Source organism: Trachypithecus francoisi, unplaced genomic scaffold (genome assembly GCF_009764315.1).
Source record: "Trachypithecus francoisi isolate TF-2019V2 unplaced genomic scaffold, Tfra_2.0 Lachesis_group9, whole genome shotgun sequence".
Lineage (NCBI taxonomy): Eukaryota > Metazoa > Chordata > Mammalia > Primates > Cercopithecidae > Trachypithecus > Trachypithecus francoisi.
This window is the reverse complement of record NW_022681474.1, coordinates 30,667,402-30,683,922: the sequence shown is the minus strand read 5'-3', so window position 1 is coordinate 30,683,922 and position 16,521 is coordinate 30,667,402. Positions and strand designations below refer to the sequence as shown.

Here is a 16,521-nt window from a genome sequence, read left to right as displayed (position 1 = left end):
CCGGGCATGGTGGCACATGCTTGTAGTCCCAGCTACTCAGGAGGCTGAGGCAGGAGAATCACTTAAACCTGGGAGGTGGAGGTTGCAGTGAGTTGAGATCACACCACTGCACTCCAGCCTGGGTGACGAACAAGACCCTGTCTCAAAAACAAAAAACAAAAAAATTTCTGTTAAACAATACCCTAATCTGAAGGACTTAGAATGGTAGTGGAAGGTTTTGACTTTGACATGAGGCAGACCAGTTTGACTCCCAGCTCTGCCAATTATTCATCATCTAAATTTGGGCAATTAAAATAATTGCTCTAGCCTCAGTTTTCTTACCTATAAAATAGGACTAATAACATCTATCCCATGATGTCTACTGTGAGGACTGCATACAATAATACAGGAAGATGTGTATTGCGTGTTCTCTGTTACTGTTACTTAACATGGAACAATTTAGATGTTTGGAGCAATAACATGAAAACAGCTTTTCTCATATGGTGTCTATTTTCATATCTAAAATTAACTTTTTTTCATTTGTTTTCCAGAACAATCTGCCCCAAATATATATCCTAGTCTCTATTTTTTTGGAGGAGAGGAAACTACATATATATTTCAGATGTCAGCTTTTCTTTCTGGTTTCTACCAGCTCCATTAAGGTTTCAAATCTTTCAGATCCAAGTGTTGGCCTGAGCTATGGCTCTGGGAGTGAGGAGCTGCCTATCTCCCCATTGGGGAAGAAGCTTCTCCAAGCACCGCGCATTGTCAGAGTGGGCACGGAGCCTGAGCATGTCCTGTGCCATGCATAGCTCTGGGGGACACTCTGTCTGCCCCTGAATTGCCTCACTGTTGCAGTTAAGAAGATGAACCTCACCAGGGGCTATTACCAGTGCTGCCTTTTGTTCTAAACCACTGCAAAGGAACAGAAAAACAAACAAAAAACTGCACTAGTTTTAAAAATTCGAAGTGGAGAAATAGGAGATGTAGGCTTGATGTAGATATTAAGTAATTATTCTAAATTAGTGAAAACTGACAACTGAACATCACTGATTATGAAACAAAGATTTGGGACCCCCCCACCCCAAATAATGAAGAGTTATGTCAAGTAAAATTGATATGAAACATTGTGCAGTGATTTCAAGTTGACCCCCCTTCCACTGTTGATAAGTACTCGGTCACTTCAATAGTTTTATGTCTATTTTTTGATTCAGGAGGCTTATTCTAAAGGTCCTCTTTTCACTATCATTGTAAAAAATAAAATAATAATTTTAATTATTTGACTTTGAAATAGTCTCTCTTTTTTCCTCCGATCAGATTAATTGTCCTAAAATACCATTTTCCTGACAAGCTAAAAAACAAAAATCTTCAGTAACACCTATTGATTTTAGGATCTGGTCCAAATTTCCCAGCCTGACAATCTAGGTCATTCCATGACCCTACAGAAATGTTTTGTTCCAGCTGGCATCCTCATTTCCTTCAGACATATACAGCTCATTGCTGTCTCAAACCTTTTATTCGTGATGCATCCCAAAAGGAACGCTGTCCTCCAGGATACCTTCTCGGCCCATTTCTCTCCTTAAATTAGTTTCTTTTTCTTCAATTCCTGTTGATCTCTCACACGTATCTTCTCCAGAGACACTAACTAACTCCTTTACATAGAGACATTCAGTGTGTGACTGGGGAATAGAAGTAACAGGCCTCCCTTAGGAACTTCAACAGAGCAGTTTCCCTTACTGAGGCAATAGAGGGCACCGAAAGAATAATTTGGGTGAATAAAATACATTTTTTTTTTTTTGAGACAAAGTCTCTCTCTGTTGCCTTGTCTCAGCCCACTGCAACTTCTGCCTCCTGGGCTCAAGATATCCTCCTGCCTCAGCCTCCTGAGTAGCTGGGACCACAGGTGTGCACCACCACACTCAGCTAATTTTGGGTATTTTAGTAGAGATGGGGTTTCTCCATGTTGCCCAGGGTGGTCTCGAACTCCTGGCCTCGAGTAATCCACCTGCCTCAGTCTCCCAAAGTGCTGGGATTACAGACATGAGCTACCGTGCCTGGCTACAATGTGTATTTATATAAATGGCAGTGTCAACATTTAAATAACCCCTCTGAATTTATGTCCTGAATTTACTGAACTATAGCCAAATGTAAGTCACAATACAGTTAACTGAATATATACAATCTCTCTCTCTCTCTGTTTTTTCCAGACCACCATGCTGGGCTAATTTTTGTATTTTTTTTTGTAGAGACAGGGTTTTGCCATGTTGCCTAGGCTGGTCTTGAACTCCTAGGCTCAAGCAATCCACCTGCCTCAGTCTCCCAAAGTGCTGGGATTACAGACGTGACTCACCATGCTGGCCTAAAATTCCTATCTAGGAAGATACAACATTGATATGGTTTGGCTCTGTGTACCCGATCAAATCTCATGTTGAAATGTAATCCGCAGTGTTGGTGGAGGAATCTGGTGGGAGGTGATTGGATCATGGGGTGGATTTTCCCCTTGCTGTTCTCATGACAGCGAGTGAGTTCTCATGAGAGCTGGTTGTTTAAAACTGTGTGGCACCTGGCCCTTCATCCTCTTCCTCCCACTCTGGCCATGCAAGACATGGCTGCATCCCCTTCACCCTCTGCCATGATTGTAAGTTTCCTGAGGCCTCCTCAGTCATGCCTCCTGTATAGCCTGTGGAACTGTGAGCCAATTAAAATTCTTCTTTATGTATTACTCAGTCTCAGGTATTTCTTCATAGCAGTGTAAGAACAGACTAATACAAACATGCAAATATTTTTCAAGGAAAAATATGTCTTTGACATAGATTTTTAAAGCATCATGTTACATTTACAAATTGGTTCTTTCACAAATAGAAGTTATAAACTGCTTCTTGCAATATAACTTGTGAAGAGAAAACATACTCTGCTTGTCTACAGAGGGTGTATGAGATTTGAATTTGGCTTCACTTAAGTAAGGCAAGTAAAAAACCTTTCCATCATCTGACAACTAGAAAGGCAGGGCTATGTATCTAAGAGTACTTTCACAAGAATAATCCTATTGCTTTTCTTTTCCTTTCTTTTTTTATTTTTATTTTTTTGTTCTATTTTATTTTATTTTATTTTTAAGATGGAGTCTCGTTTTGTTGCTCAGGCTGGAGTGCAGTGGCGTGATCTTGGCTCACTGCAAGCTCTGCCTCTCAGGTTCACGCCATTCTCCTGCCTCAGCCTCCCGAGTAGCTGGGACTACAGGTGCCAGCCACCACGCCTGGCTAATTTTTTGTATTTTTAGTAGAGATGGGGTTTCACCGTGTTAGCCAGGATGGTCTTGATCTCCTGACCTCATGATCTGCCCGCCTCGGCCTCCCAAAGTGCTGGGATTACAGGTGTGAGCCACTGCGCACGGCCTTCTTTTATTTTTTTGATATGGAGTGTCGCTCTTGTCACCCAGGCTGGAGTGCAGTGGTGTGATCTCAGCTCACTGCAACCTCTACCTCCCAGGTTCAAGCAATTCTCCTGCCTCAGCCTCCTGGGTAGCTGGGATTACAGGCACATGCCACCATGTCCGGCTAATTTTTGTATTTTTAGTAGAGATGGGTTTCACCACATTGGCCAGGCTGGTCTCGAACTCCTCACCTCAAGTAATCAACCTATCTTGACCTCCCAAAGTGTTGGGATTACAGGAGTGAGCCACCATGCCTGATCCCTATTGCTTTTCAATACAGAAGCTTGATGTGGGCTGGTGTGCCATGTTATGTTATGCAGAGAAGGAAGAAGAAACAAGCATCAATGGAGACCTCATTATCTGTCAGGCACTGTGCTCAGTGCTTTGAAGTGTTGTCTCATTTAATGATCATAACATCCCTGTTCCATGGGTGTTATTATTTCCTCTGTTATGGTTGAGGAAATTCCAATTATAGATCAGTCCAAGAGTGGGATTCTTTATTTCAGTTCAAAGTAAACAAAATCATGATTTCCCATGGTAGTTGGAATGCCCGCTCTTTTGGGAGAAGTATATATAGTGAGGCATGAAAGTAAGTTTAAGGTTGCCAAGGCTCTAGATAGATGACACATGCTCATAATAGGCGATGGCACACGGAACAACAGCATATGGTTGTGCAGCTTGTGTACTGCACAGGGCACCGCAGTCATGGCATAAGCACCACACGTTTGTATTTTTATTATGACACATTCCTGGCAGATGTCAGGGAAGTGTCTTGCTCTAATCAAAGCAGCATAGCATAAGAATTTTCCAACAAATGGAAGGAAAGCATCTTGAGGAAGGGTGACTTTTCCTAATTTGTGCCAAGGCAGCAACTGCTTGCATCAGGCATGGTGGCCACCCTGAAATCATGACCTACCCCATGCCTCTCCTAGCTGGTCTGTATTTATTTATTTATTTATTTATTTATTTATTTTTGAGACGGAGTCTCGCTCTGTCGCCCAGGCTGGAGTGCAGTGGCCGGATCTCAGCTCACTGCAAGCTCCGCCTCCCGGGTTTACGCCATTCTCCTGCCTCAGCCTCCCGAGTAGCTGGGACTACAAGCGCCCGCCACCTCGCCCGGCTAGTTTTTTATATTTTTTAGTAGAGACGGGGTTTCACCGGGTTAGCCAGGATGGTCTCGATCTCCTGACCTTGTGATCCGCCCATCTCGGCCTCCCAAAGTGCTGGGATTACAGGCTTGAGCCACCGCACCCGGCCCTGGTCTGTATTTAACTCACTTCCCTGCCACGGTATCAATGTGGTGAAATTTGCAAGGTTGCTATTACATGTGACTACTTTAGACTTTTCCTTTAATATGGTTTTATTTAAAAATAAAAGGAATTTTGGTTAGAAGTAAGGAGAGTTGACATGACTACTTGGGAGCTAAATCAATCTTTACTGAAAACAATTTTTTACCCTATATTTTTTGATACAGGGTTTTGTTATGTCATCCAGCCTGGGATGCAATGGTGTGGTCACAGCTCACTGCAGCCTCGAACTCTTGAGCTCCAGCAATCTTCGTGCTTCAGCCTCGCAAGTAGCTGAGGCTACAGGCACGCACCACCAAGCCTAGCTATTTTTCTTTTTTTTTGGTAGAGATGGGCTCTCCCTGTGTTGCCCAGGTTGGTCTCGGACTTCTGGTCTCTAGCGAACCTCCCACCTTGGCCTCCCAAAGTGCTGGGATTATGGGTGTGAGCCATTGTGTCCAGCCAAATAAACAATTTTTATATATCTTGATTTCTTAAAATTTTGTTAATTCTGGGATTAGCATAGAAGCTTTTCTAGTATGTATAAGTGGCAGATGCTAATGACAAGGATGCTCTTTGTTTTGGAATATCTGGCCTTAATTTTTAGGATATTGACTTCATCAGAGCAGCCTTTCTCTTGCATCACCTTCTTGGCATTTCAGAACTTTCTGACTCACAGTTCTTCCCCCTTTTATGAAAATGGTCACTTATACACGTGTTGGTACAGCAGCAGGATTCTCCCACAGAATCCTGACCAGGACTCACAGATCCAGGCTCTGACTCCTCCCAGGCTGAAGTAATGAGCTTTTCTCTTGACAAATTTGGAATATGGAACAGAGAGACTCAAAGTCTGACAGAAGACAGAGCTGAGTCACGTTAAAGGCAGCGTGGTATGGGAAAGAGCAGCTGAAAACTTAACTTTTCCTACTCAAGTCTTGCGGGTTCAAATCTTCCACTGATTCCTTGAGACACACCAGTATCCTTCGTATGCGTGTCTATACACAAGTCCATACATATATATCATCTGCTTAAAATAGACTTTATTTTTTGGAACAGTTTTAGATTTACAGAAAAATTGATAGTACAGAGAGGTCCCATGTGCTCTGCTCCTAGTTCCCCTTACTATAAACATATTGCTGTGGTGCATTTATTATAATTAATGAATCAGTACTGGTGCATTGTTAGCAACTAAAGTCCATACATTATTCACATTTTCTCAGGTTTTTTTTTTTTTTGAGACAGAGTATCACTCTGTTGCCCAGGCTGGAGTGCAGTGGCACAATCTCAGCTCACTGCAGGTTCTGCCTCCTGGGTTCAAGTGATTCTTCTGCCTCAGCCTCCTGAGTAGCTGGGATTACAGGTGTGCCACCACACCTGGCTAATTTTTGTAATTTTAGTAGAGATGGGGTTTCACTCTACCCCATGTTGGCCAGGCAGGTCTCGAACGCCTGACCTCAAGTGATCTGCCTGCCTCGGCCTCCCAAAGTGCTGGGATTACAGGCGTGTGCCACCGCGTCCGGCCACATTTTCTCAGTTTTTATGTGATATCCTTTTACTGTTTCAGGATCCTATCCAGGGTACCACATTACATTTACTTGTTGAGTCTCTTTAAGCTATGGTAGTCTCTCAACTATGTCTATCTCAGACTTTCCTTGTTTCTGATGACCTTGGCAATATTGAGGAGTACTGGTCAAGCATTTTGTAAAATGCCTCTTGACTGGCATTTGTCTGATGTTTTTCTCATGATGGGGGTTAGGGGTTTAGGGGAGGAAGGCCATGCACACAGACAACATGACTTCTCACCACTGTTGATGTTGACCTTGATCAGCTGGGTGAGATAGTGCTGGTCACGTTTTTCCACTGTAAAGTTACTCTCCCCACTCCCCTTTCTGTGCTACACTCTTGGAAGGAGGTCACTATGGGCAGCCACACTTAAGGGATGGGGAGGTATTCTTCACCTCTCTGAGGATGGAGTATTTACATAAACGATTTAAAATTCTTCTGCATGGGTGATTTGTCTCTTCTCCCAGCAACATACATATTTTTAATTTATATTACCTTGAAACAGTTCCTGTAGCTTTCAACAACTAAAAGAAGCCCTTACAAACCATCCAGTTCAGGAGATGCAAACTCAAATGTCTGCAGTGGCCAGGAGGGAAGTAGGAAGATGAGTGAAGTCAGTGGGCAGGGTGCGCCACAGACTGCAAAGCACGTGCCAGCTTGAAAAGGGGGCACAACGCTCTGCTTCAGGTAAACACTGCCACATGGAGGTGTGGGTCAACCTGCCCTTCCTTCCTTCCCTCCTTCTTTTTCCTTCCTTCCTTTTTTCCTTCCTCTCTCCTTCCTCCCTCATTTCTTTCTCTTTCCTTCCTTCCTTTTCTTCCCCTCCCTCCCTCCCTCCCTCCCTCCTCCCTCCCTCCCTCCTTCCTTCCTTCCTTCCTTCCTTCCTTCCTTCCTTCCTTCCTTCCCTCCTTCCTTCCCTCCTTCTCTCTGTTTCTCTCTCTTTCTATCTTTCTTTCACAGGGTCTCCAGGTTGTCACTCAGGCTGGAGGACAGTTGTGCAATCACAGCTTGCTGCAGCTTTAAACTCCTGGGCTCAAGCAATCTTTCTGCCCCAGCCTCCTGGGTAGCTGGTTCTACAGGTGTGTACCACCATATCTCACTAATTTTTATATTTTTTGTAGATATCCGGTCTTGCTATGTTGCTCAGGGTGGCCTTAAACTCCCAACCTCAAGTGATTGTCCTGGCTTCCCAAAGTGCTGGGATTACAGGTGTGAGACACCGTGCCTGGACTTTTTTCTTAAAAATAGAAACTTGGGAGTTGAACTTTTCCATGAAATCTCCTGATTTTGAAATGTTGGCAACAAATCAAACTTTCTACAAACTTTGTGCTCACCCTGAATAACTTCAGTTTGTAACTTCTTGGGTAGATTAATCACTGCACATAAATTATTAACAAGGAAATGGCCTCAGAAAAGTAAATGAGATGTCCGAGCTACACCACTAGCTTTAGTGTCTGAGGTAGAATTGTCATTCAGTGTTTCAATCTTACTGAACATGCTTCTCTTTTGGAGATTCTTCAACAGTTTGCGATTGTTCTCAAAATCATTTGGACTTCATTCTAGATTCGCTGCCTTTAGTGAACATACGTGGAAGCCAGAACTCCTGCAACACCAGCTCTTTCATCAAGCCCACTCCAGGAAGTGGTGCCATCAGTCCTATTCAGAAACTATCTGCCTTGTTTTTCTTTGTTTCCTGCTGCATTCTACAGTTCATTTGCTTGTATAATCCTTATGTTACACTGGAGACAGACAGGGCCTCAGGCAAATACCTGTTTTGACAACGATTGCAAATGCACAAATAGAATTCTGTGAACTCTGAGAGGCTATGGATTTTGGCCTAAACATGTTTGTATTCTTTCCCACTAATCCAGAACCCACCACACTACCTGGCACATAGTAGGTGCTCAGTAAATGTTTGTTGACTGAACGACAGTCATTAATGACCTAAGATGAAATATCATCAATACATAATAATATTAATAGAACCTAAGACAAATCAAATAGTGTGGAAATTAGAATATTTAGCATTTGCTAACAGGAGCCAGCCATTCTAAATAGCACAGAAGCTCTTAGTTTGAAAAGTTATTCGGTGCTGGGCCTAGTGGCTCATGCCTGTAATCCCAGCATTTTGGGAGGCCAAGGAAGGAGAACTACTTGAGCCCAGGAGTTTAAGACCAGCCTGGGCAACATGGCAAAACCCTGTCTCTATGAAAAAAAAAAAAAATTAGCCAGTTATGATGGCACACACCTGCCGTCCTAGCTACTTTGGAGGCTGAGGTGGGAAGATCACCAGAGCCCAGGAAGTTCAGGCTGCAGTGAGCTGAGATTGTGCCACTGTACTCCAACCTGGGGGACAGAGCAGACCCTGTCTCAAAAAAAAAAAGTTATTATTTGGCTGTTTACAGAGCATAATTAGAAACTTAAATTATAAATATCATAAGTCGTTCTTCTCTGCGGGGATATTAACCTCTTTAGTAAATTCTTCAGCTATGTGATGTATATCTTACATTCTTAAATTTGTCACTATTTAGGATGTCTCTTTTTGGTTACATTTTTGTTTTGTTTTATTTTTCTGAGACAGAGTCTTGCTCTGTCACCCAGGCTGGAGTGCAGCGGTGTGATCTAGGCTCACTGCAACCTCTGTCTCCCAGGTTTAAGAGATTCTCCTGCCTCAGCCTCCTTAGTAACTGTGATTACAGGTGTGCACCACCATGCCCAGCTAATTTTTGTATTATTTGTAGAGATGGGGTTTCACCATGTTGACCAGGCTGTCTCCAACTCCTGACCTCAAGTGATCTGCCTGCTTTGGCCTCTCAAAGTGCTAGGATTACAGGCATGAGCCACCAGACCTAGCCTGGTTTTATTTTCTTAATGGTAGAATTTGCACTCACATGTATCAGAGAGTTAACTGTTAAGTTCCTTTGTTTCCTGCTCATATACTAGGGACAGGGAATTTTTGGATAGAGGTGCTAGTCAGGAGAAAGCTTTGAGTTAAGAAAATAGACACAATTAAGTGAAAGAGTCCCATCTTCTAAAGTAACATCTTTGCTGGAAGTGAAGCCTGGGTCCTGGAAACATCCTCTTTGTGTGCACATCCTCAAACTGCCCCTCCTGCTGTGGGGGTGCTGTTTTCTATGTTGCTATAGCTCATCTTTGCAAGTTTCCTAATCTTCAATGTGGAACAAGGAGTTAGTTTTCAAGTGGTGAGATAAGGAAGCTTCTGCTTTCCAGGCCAGCACAAATTAATTAATGCTGGCATAGTTTCTAGAATAACATAAGTGGTGTAAGAGTCACTTTGCTTGCGACGCTCCCTTGGGAGATCAACCTGGTAAGTACAAAGATGACTGAGCTTAATTAAATCTAAATTCTGAATGACTCATTTCACTATTTTTTTCTCAACGTTTCCATCACTAGCCTTCTTTCTGAATATAAAATGCTTATTCCAATTATACGTGTTATGAAGTGTTCATATATTTTGTTCTTACATAATGAGTATGGCTAAAAAGTGATGAGACTGGTTTTTTGGTACAAGGTAGAAGTGTTCTTAATTTATAATCATGCTGAGAGGTGAAGCCAGCTGGACTTCCTGGGTCAACTGGGGACTTGGAGAACTTTTGTCTTATAGGAGGATTGTAAAACGCACCAATTAGCACTCTGTAGCTAGGATTGTAAAATGCACCAATTAGCGCTCTGTAGCTAGCAAGAGGATTGTAAAATGCAACCAATCAGCAGGAGTCTAAAAGTAGCCAGTCACCGGGAGGATTGAGAAAAGGGCACTCTGATAGGACAGAAACAGAGCATGGGAGGGGACAAATAAGGGAATAAAAGCTGGCCACTCCAGCCAGCAGCGACAACCCGCTCAGGTCCCCTTTCACGCAGTGGAAGCTTTGTTCTTTCGCTCTTCACAATAAATCTTGCTGCTGCTCACTCTTTGTGTCTGTGCCATCTTTAAGAGCTGTTAACTCTCAATGTGGACCATCTCCATTCTTGAAGTCAGTGAGACCATAAACCCACTGGAAGGAACCAATTCTGGACACAATGCCAGAAAAAAATTGATCATTTTTTTAAAAAAGCTAAATGCAAGTTAAAAAAATTATTTTGTAATCCCAACTTCAAATACTATAGATAAGAACAGTATTTTCAAAGTATCCAAACTGGTTCAACTTACAGTTTTCTAGATATGGGCAAGAGGGAGGATGGAGCATTATTTGACATGAGAATCTCAGTGTTTGTGTTTATGTGTGTGTATTAACACATATATGCATTCTATTTAATTTTTTATTTTTGTAGAGATGGGGTCTTGCTATGTTGCCCAGGTTGGTCTTGAATTCTTGAGTTCAAGCAATCCTCCTATCTCAGCCTTCCAAGATGCTGGGATTACATGTATGAGACACCATGCTCAGCTGTATGTATATTTCAATCAAATGGACATATATATTACAGGACACAACTTGTTTGAATAATCAAAGACTAAATCACAAACAGGCAGAGGTTCCTCAGGTTAGCATACCAGCATTTAAGTAATTACCAGTCTCTTTAATGTGTTTTATTCAAGAAGTTCTTGGCTATGTTACTGTAACACATATGGTCACATACTATGCTGGGGACCACATATAAATTGGTATAGAGGTATTTATGAGGTCGCTAGCAATCCGACTTCAGACACCCACACATCATGCTGTCATTCACACCCCTATGCCTCAGAGTTATTAGATCACTTTAAGTTTACATGCAGAAGTCCTTGAGTATGCAGCCAGTTGCAAACTGCATGGAAAATCAACCTTGAAGGGTTGCCAAATAGACAAAAATAAATATAATGGATCACAGTCACTGCTAATACTTTAGATAAATGTGTCTTGCTCAGGTACAACTGGTTGATGAAAACTCTTTCATTTTAAAATGCATTCCAAATGAGTTAGTTCAGTAAATCTTCACTGGATTGTTGTTATGTCTCCAACCTGTAAGCCACTGGGGATCCCAGTGGCTTACAGGTTGAATAAGTGAATAAGTCAAACAAAGCCCCTGACATTGTGGGGACAGTTTTATTTATAAGCAAGATCAAACCTGTAATTTTAGCTAAGAGAAAAATATTTTAGGTTGGTGCAAAATTAATTGCGGGTTTTGCCATTACTTTTAAATGGCAAAACTTGCAATTGCTTTTGCACCAATCAAATATATTCCCCACACTTATAGACTTAGAATTCTGATAAGGAGTCTAACAGATCAGTGAGGGGTAAAGTGGTTTATAGCTTTTTCCCAAAAATACTTGAGGGTCCTCTACCCTCACTAACAGGATCACTGCTGTAATAAGGTAGATCCAGGTGTGTGCATTTGGGGAGAGACTGTTAAGAAGCATTGAATTAGCATCTCAGTACTTATATAATTTGAAAAGGCTCTTCAGGTAATTTTAATACTGTTGCAAATTAATGGTACAAGGAAATTAGTTTTTTCTTATGTTTGAGATGACTAATATGTTTGTTCCTGCCTATGCACATGTTTACGGTATTTTGAATGGTATATAATTGAAAGTTGCTGGATTCTGGGTGACTCATGATGGTACCATGGTAGCAACGACTTTGTGTGACAACGTAATAGAAGGAGATACAGGCATGAAGACAGAACGTGGGAAAGTGGAGCAGGAACCTGAGCTGGGAAGAACTGTCTATGTGTTAGGCCATTATTGCACTGCTATAAAGGAATACCTGAGACTGGATCATTTATAAAGAAAAGAGGTTTAAGGCCAGGTGCAGTGGCTCACACCTGTAATCCCAGCACTTTGGGAGGCCGATGTGGGCTGCTCATCTGAGGCCAGGAGTTCAACACGAGCCTGGCCAACCTGGTGAAACCCTGTCTCTACCAAAAGTACAAAAATTAGCCGGGTGTGGTGGCGGGCGCCTGTAATCCCAGCTACTTGGGAGGCTGAGGTAGGAGAATCGCTTGAACCCAGGAGGCAGAGGTTGCAGTGAGCCGAGATTATGCTACTGCACTCCAGCCTGGGTGACAGGGCAAAACTCCGTCTTAAAAAAAAAAAAAAAAAAGTTTAATTGGCTCCCAGTTCTGCAGGCTGGATGAGCACGGCACCAGCATCCGCTCAGTTTCTGGGGCGGCCTCCGGCAGCTTTTACTCATGGCGGAAGGGGAAGGCGGATGAGGCACATCACGTGATGAGAGCCGGAGCCAGGGTGCCGGGAGGGGAGATGCCACACACTTAACCAGATCTCCGAAGAACGCACTCACTGTCAGAAGGAAGGCACCAAGCCCCAAGGGATCCTCCCCCACACCCAAACACCTCCCACCAGGCCCCACCTCCAACACTGGGAACCACAATTCAATGTGAGATTTTCAGGGGAAAACAACTAAATGATCTCAGGTTGTTAATGATAAGGTTCAATAGCCAAACACCATCAGAGACAAACCTGCGGTCTAACTTGGTTGGGTTTATGAGTTTGTAACAAGAGGGAGTGCTCCAGGGGACCCACAGCGGGTCTCACCAAGGGAAAAAGCAGGGTTCTTGTAGGAATTGGGAGAAGGAATTGGAAGGAAACAGTGTTGTGATTGACTGAAAGCAGAGCAAGGTTGTGAGTAGCTTTTTTTTTTTTTTGAGATGGAGTCTCACTGTTGCCCAGGCTGGAGTACAGTGGTGGGATCTTGGCTCACTGTAACCTCTACCTCTCGGGTTCAAGCTGTTCTCCTGCCTCAGCCTCCTGGGTAGCTGGGTCTATAGGCACCTGCCACCATGCTCAGCTAATTTTTGTATTTTTAGTAGAGATCGGGTTTCACCATGTTGGCCAGGCTGGTCTCAAACTCCTGACCTCAGGTGATGTGAGTAGTATTTTATTAACATTTAGTAATATTTTTATTAACATGAGTTCTGTTGTGACAAATTCAGAGTTTTGTTTTCTTGAAGACCATAAAGTTAAATGTGGAATGCTGGGTCCCCACATCTCTGAACTGAAGGCTGGAAATCAAGATTGCTTCCTTGGGTCAAGTGACCCTCAGGCTTGATCGTCCAGGCAAGAGTCAGTGTTCCATTCTCATTGATCATCAAATAGCAGTTTCTGACTAGTTTTAGAGTTTTCCAATTTTCTTAGTCCTGTGTCCTTGGTATTAATTAACAATAGCAGTTTTTACAAATTCACATCAATATAGAAAAATGTAGAAAGAAAGTTTTGACCGAAGCAGGAAGAGACAATAGATGTGAAAATCTTTTTGTTTTTGGCCGTTGGCTTTTTTTTTTTTTTTTTTTGAGACAGGGTTTCACTCTGTTGCCCAGGCTGGAGTGCAATGGCGTGATCATAGCTCACTGCAGCCTCGACCTCCTGGGCTTAAACAATCCTCCTGCCTCAGCCTCCTGAATAGCTGAGACTACAGGTGTGCACTACCACACCGAGATAATTAATAGGTGTGACATTCTAAAATAAGTTGTTAGAGTGAGAAGCAAATCTTCAAAGGAAATATCCTAGCCCCTTGGTGACTCTTAAAAGTGCCTCACCCAAAATAGGATCATAAAAGGGCAGAGGAAGTGGAGTTCAGGAAACAATCTATGAAGATGTTTTCTCTGAAGAAAGCAATTTGATAACTCCTACTTCTTTGAGACCTTCCTCCTTAAACTCACTAGAGAGGCAGTGTCAGTAGGACCACAAGGGCAACTCGATTTGTGTCCCCTGGTATTTGGAGACACATCTCAAGCAGAGAGGCTGAAGGTATTGGCTTGAGGCAGCAGTGGGACAGGGGTGGAGAAAGAGAGAGAACACTGAAGACCAGTCTGCACAGAGCCAGCTGCACTTTTACCACCCATGGGAGTAATGGATGAATGTCTGAAAGACCAGATAACAGCTGTTTGTTAGAGAGAGCTGGGCTGAAGGTGTTTAAATCCTGCCTACAAGGAACACCTAGAGAAGCCTAGAGACCATTTCCCTCCTTCCCCTGCAACAGGAGACTATAAAGTGGTTTGCAGGGAATGAGAAAGCAAGGGGAAGTATTAGAGAAAATTGCATTGCTTGGGTCATGAGAAGTGGAGTCAGATGTTTCAAGTGCAGGTCTCTAAGAACCCAAGAAAGGACCCAAGAAGGAAGCGCACGTTTTAGTCATTGTCCAGGCTTGGAGAGCAACCCCTGCTAGCAATGCACCAGTTAAGCATGAACTTGCTAGTCCTGGACTCTTCCCCCTTCTTTTTGCAACCTGAATTCGAAGGGGATTCTAGGGGGATAGAGAGAAGGATCCTTTCCTGCTTTTTGGAGTTCCATAGCTTGGCTGCATGGGACCCTTTCTGGGGAAGTGGAGGGAAAGTGTAACTGTGAATGAAGCTTGAAGTGTTGATCAATGGCATTTACATTAAAATTAAAGCTGCATATTGTGATTTAAACTGACCAAATGATATTACCTGTGAACCATCAGAAAAGTTTCGGGATCACCCAAGTTTTCATCCAGGGGTGGGGACAGATCTCCTCACACTGAATCCCTGTGGAAGGGATGGTGGCAGATCGAGGTTTGCCATCTGCTTCCCTTCACTCCTCTGTCCTGCTTGTTCTGCAAGCTAGTCTCATCTGAGCCCAGAGCAGCAGGCTAGTTCACTGACACTCACAGACTTGGCAGGAGCATTTACTCTTTAAATACATCGAGGTCAGGAGGTACACTTCAGACAGGGAAACAGGAAATTACTAGAAGACCTGAACAAGAATGGCAACTTGAAACTGGAAGAGACAAGGGTACTAGGTGTCTGGAAGCCAACTGAAGTAGAAAGATTTCTAGAGAATGCGGGAAATCACCATCCAAGCCTTTGGCTTTGGCCTCTAGGTCTCCAGTTTACTGTAAACAACAGGTGAAGACTTTCAGTAACTAGAAATGAAGCCTCATTGACTGGCGATTGAAAATATCGGGGGTGCAATGAATGCCTGTCTGGTAATCTGCCCAGTGTGTCTTCTTTGGGAAACCTCTGCTCATAAACAGGGATGGGCCCTGGCAGCCACATTGGTCCCCTGAAGCTCCCATCATCTATGATTAGGGTTAGGGTTAGGCAGGTGATTTAGTCCCTGTGGGTGCAGCTCTGGAACATCATTTCTCTGACACTGGGACATAGGAGCCAGGAAAGCTGGTTGTCAGAATAGGAGAACAGAGCACAGGTGTAGACAGAGCATCTGCTATGGAGAAAAAATTCCACTGAGTTCCTCCTGGCTTTTTGGGTCTGGGATCTGGGTCTTCCTGAGGGCTAACTTATTTTTGCCCTTGGGTTCTACTATACATCTAATCTATCTATCACTTTCTATTATCTATGAACTATCTATTATCTATCTATCATCTATACTCTGTTGCCCAGGCTGGAAAGCAGTGGCACAATCTCTGTTCACTGCAGCCTAGAACTCCTGGCCTCAAGCAATCCTCCCACCTCAGCCTCCCGAGTAGCTAGGACTACAGCTGCATATCACCATACCTGGCTAATTTTTAAATTTTTTTAAAGATGTCTTGCTATGTTGCTCAGGCTGGTCTTGATCTCCTGGCCTCAAGTAATCCTTCCACCTTGGCCTCCAAAAGTGTTGAGATTATGGGCACGGGCTACTGTACGCAGCCTCTTCTATTTATATAATGGATTTCTGTTCTCTATTAGGGTGAAGAGATAGCTTTTCAGTGACTTTGAAGCATTGTGCCAAATATTTCAAATATCACATTTTTAAATCTTCTTACTTTTTGATGTACTTAGTTGCTGCAAATTTTGACTTATCTGTCACTAATCAGCTGGATGTACTGAGATACTTTGACATTTCCTAATGCCTGGCACTTTCTCTTTCTGGCCCTCCATAGTGAGGGCTGGCTGTCTTCCCTTATAGGTATCTGCTAACACTGGAGGCTCAACTGATAAAGACAGCCATGCCAAGAAGCAGACAGAAAGGCTGGGGCTAATAGAACAGATCTCTACTCCAGGGGCTTCAACTCTGTCCTAGTTCTGGTCAAACAGGATTAATACTGCTCACTGTTACTATCCTAAAAGGATTGGCATGGTTAAAAGTGGGCATTTACTATTTTCAGTGTCTTTTGTTGCTGGAATAAAGGAGATAATAATACGAAACAAAAATCAGCTTGCTTCTCCTCATATTTTGCTCAGCTCCCAAGCATTCAGAATGTCGTTACTAATTAAGACATTTGTTTTAACATTCTGGGTCCATCCAGGCTAGGCAAGCTTGTGATGTGGGGAAAGTTGACTCGTTATGCAATGGTCCCTATGGCTTCGCATTAGATCCCCTGCTCCCTTGCAGGCGCTGAATGCTCT

At 43.1% G+C, this 16,521-nt stretch overlaps 1 protein-coding gene across 1 annotated transcript in view; it reads left to right on the top strand.

Moving 5' to 3' along the window:
- MPP7 (membrane palmitoylated protein 7) overlaps nt 1–16,521 on the top strand; it is a 303,028-nt gene that overhangs the window by 13,154 nt on the left and 273,353 nt on the right. The window contains exon 2 of the mRNA XM_033209887.1: nt 6,764–6,945. The gene's annotated coding sequence lies outside the window, so the exon portion shown is untranslated. The remainder of the gene's footprint in view (nt 1–6,763; nt 6,946–16,521) is intronic.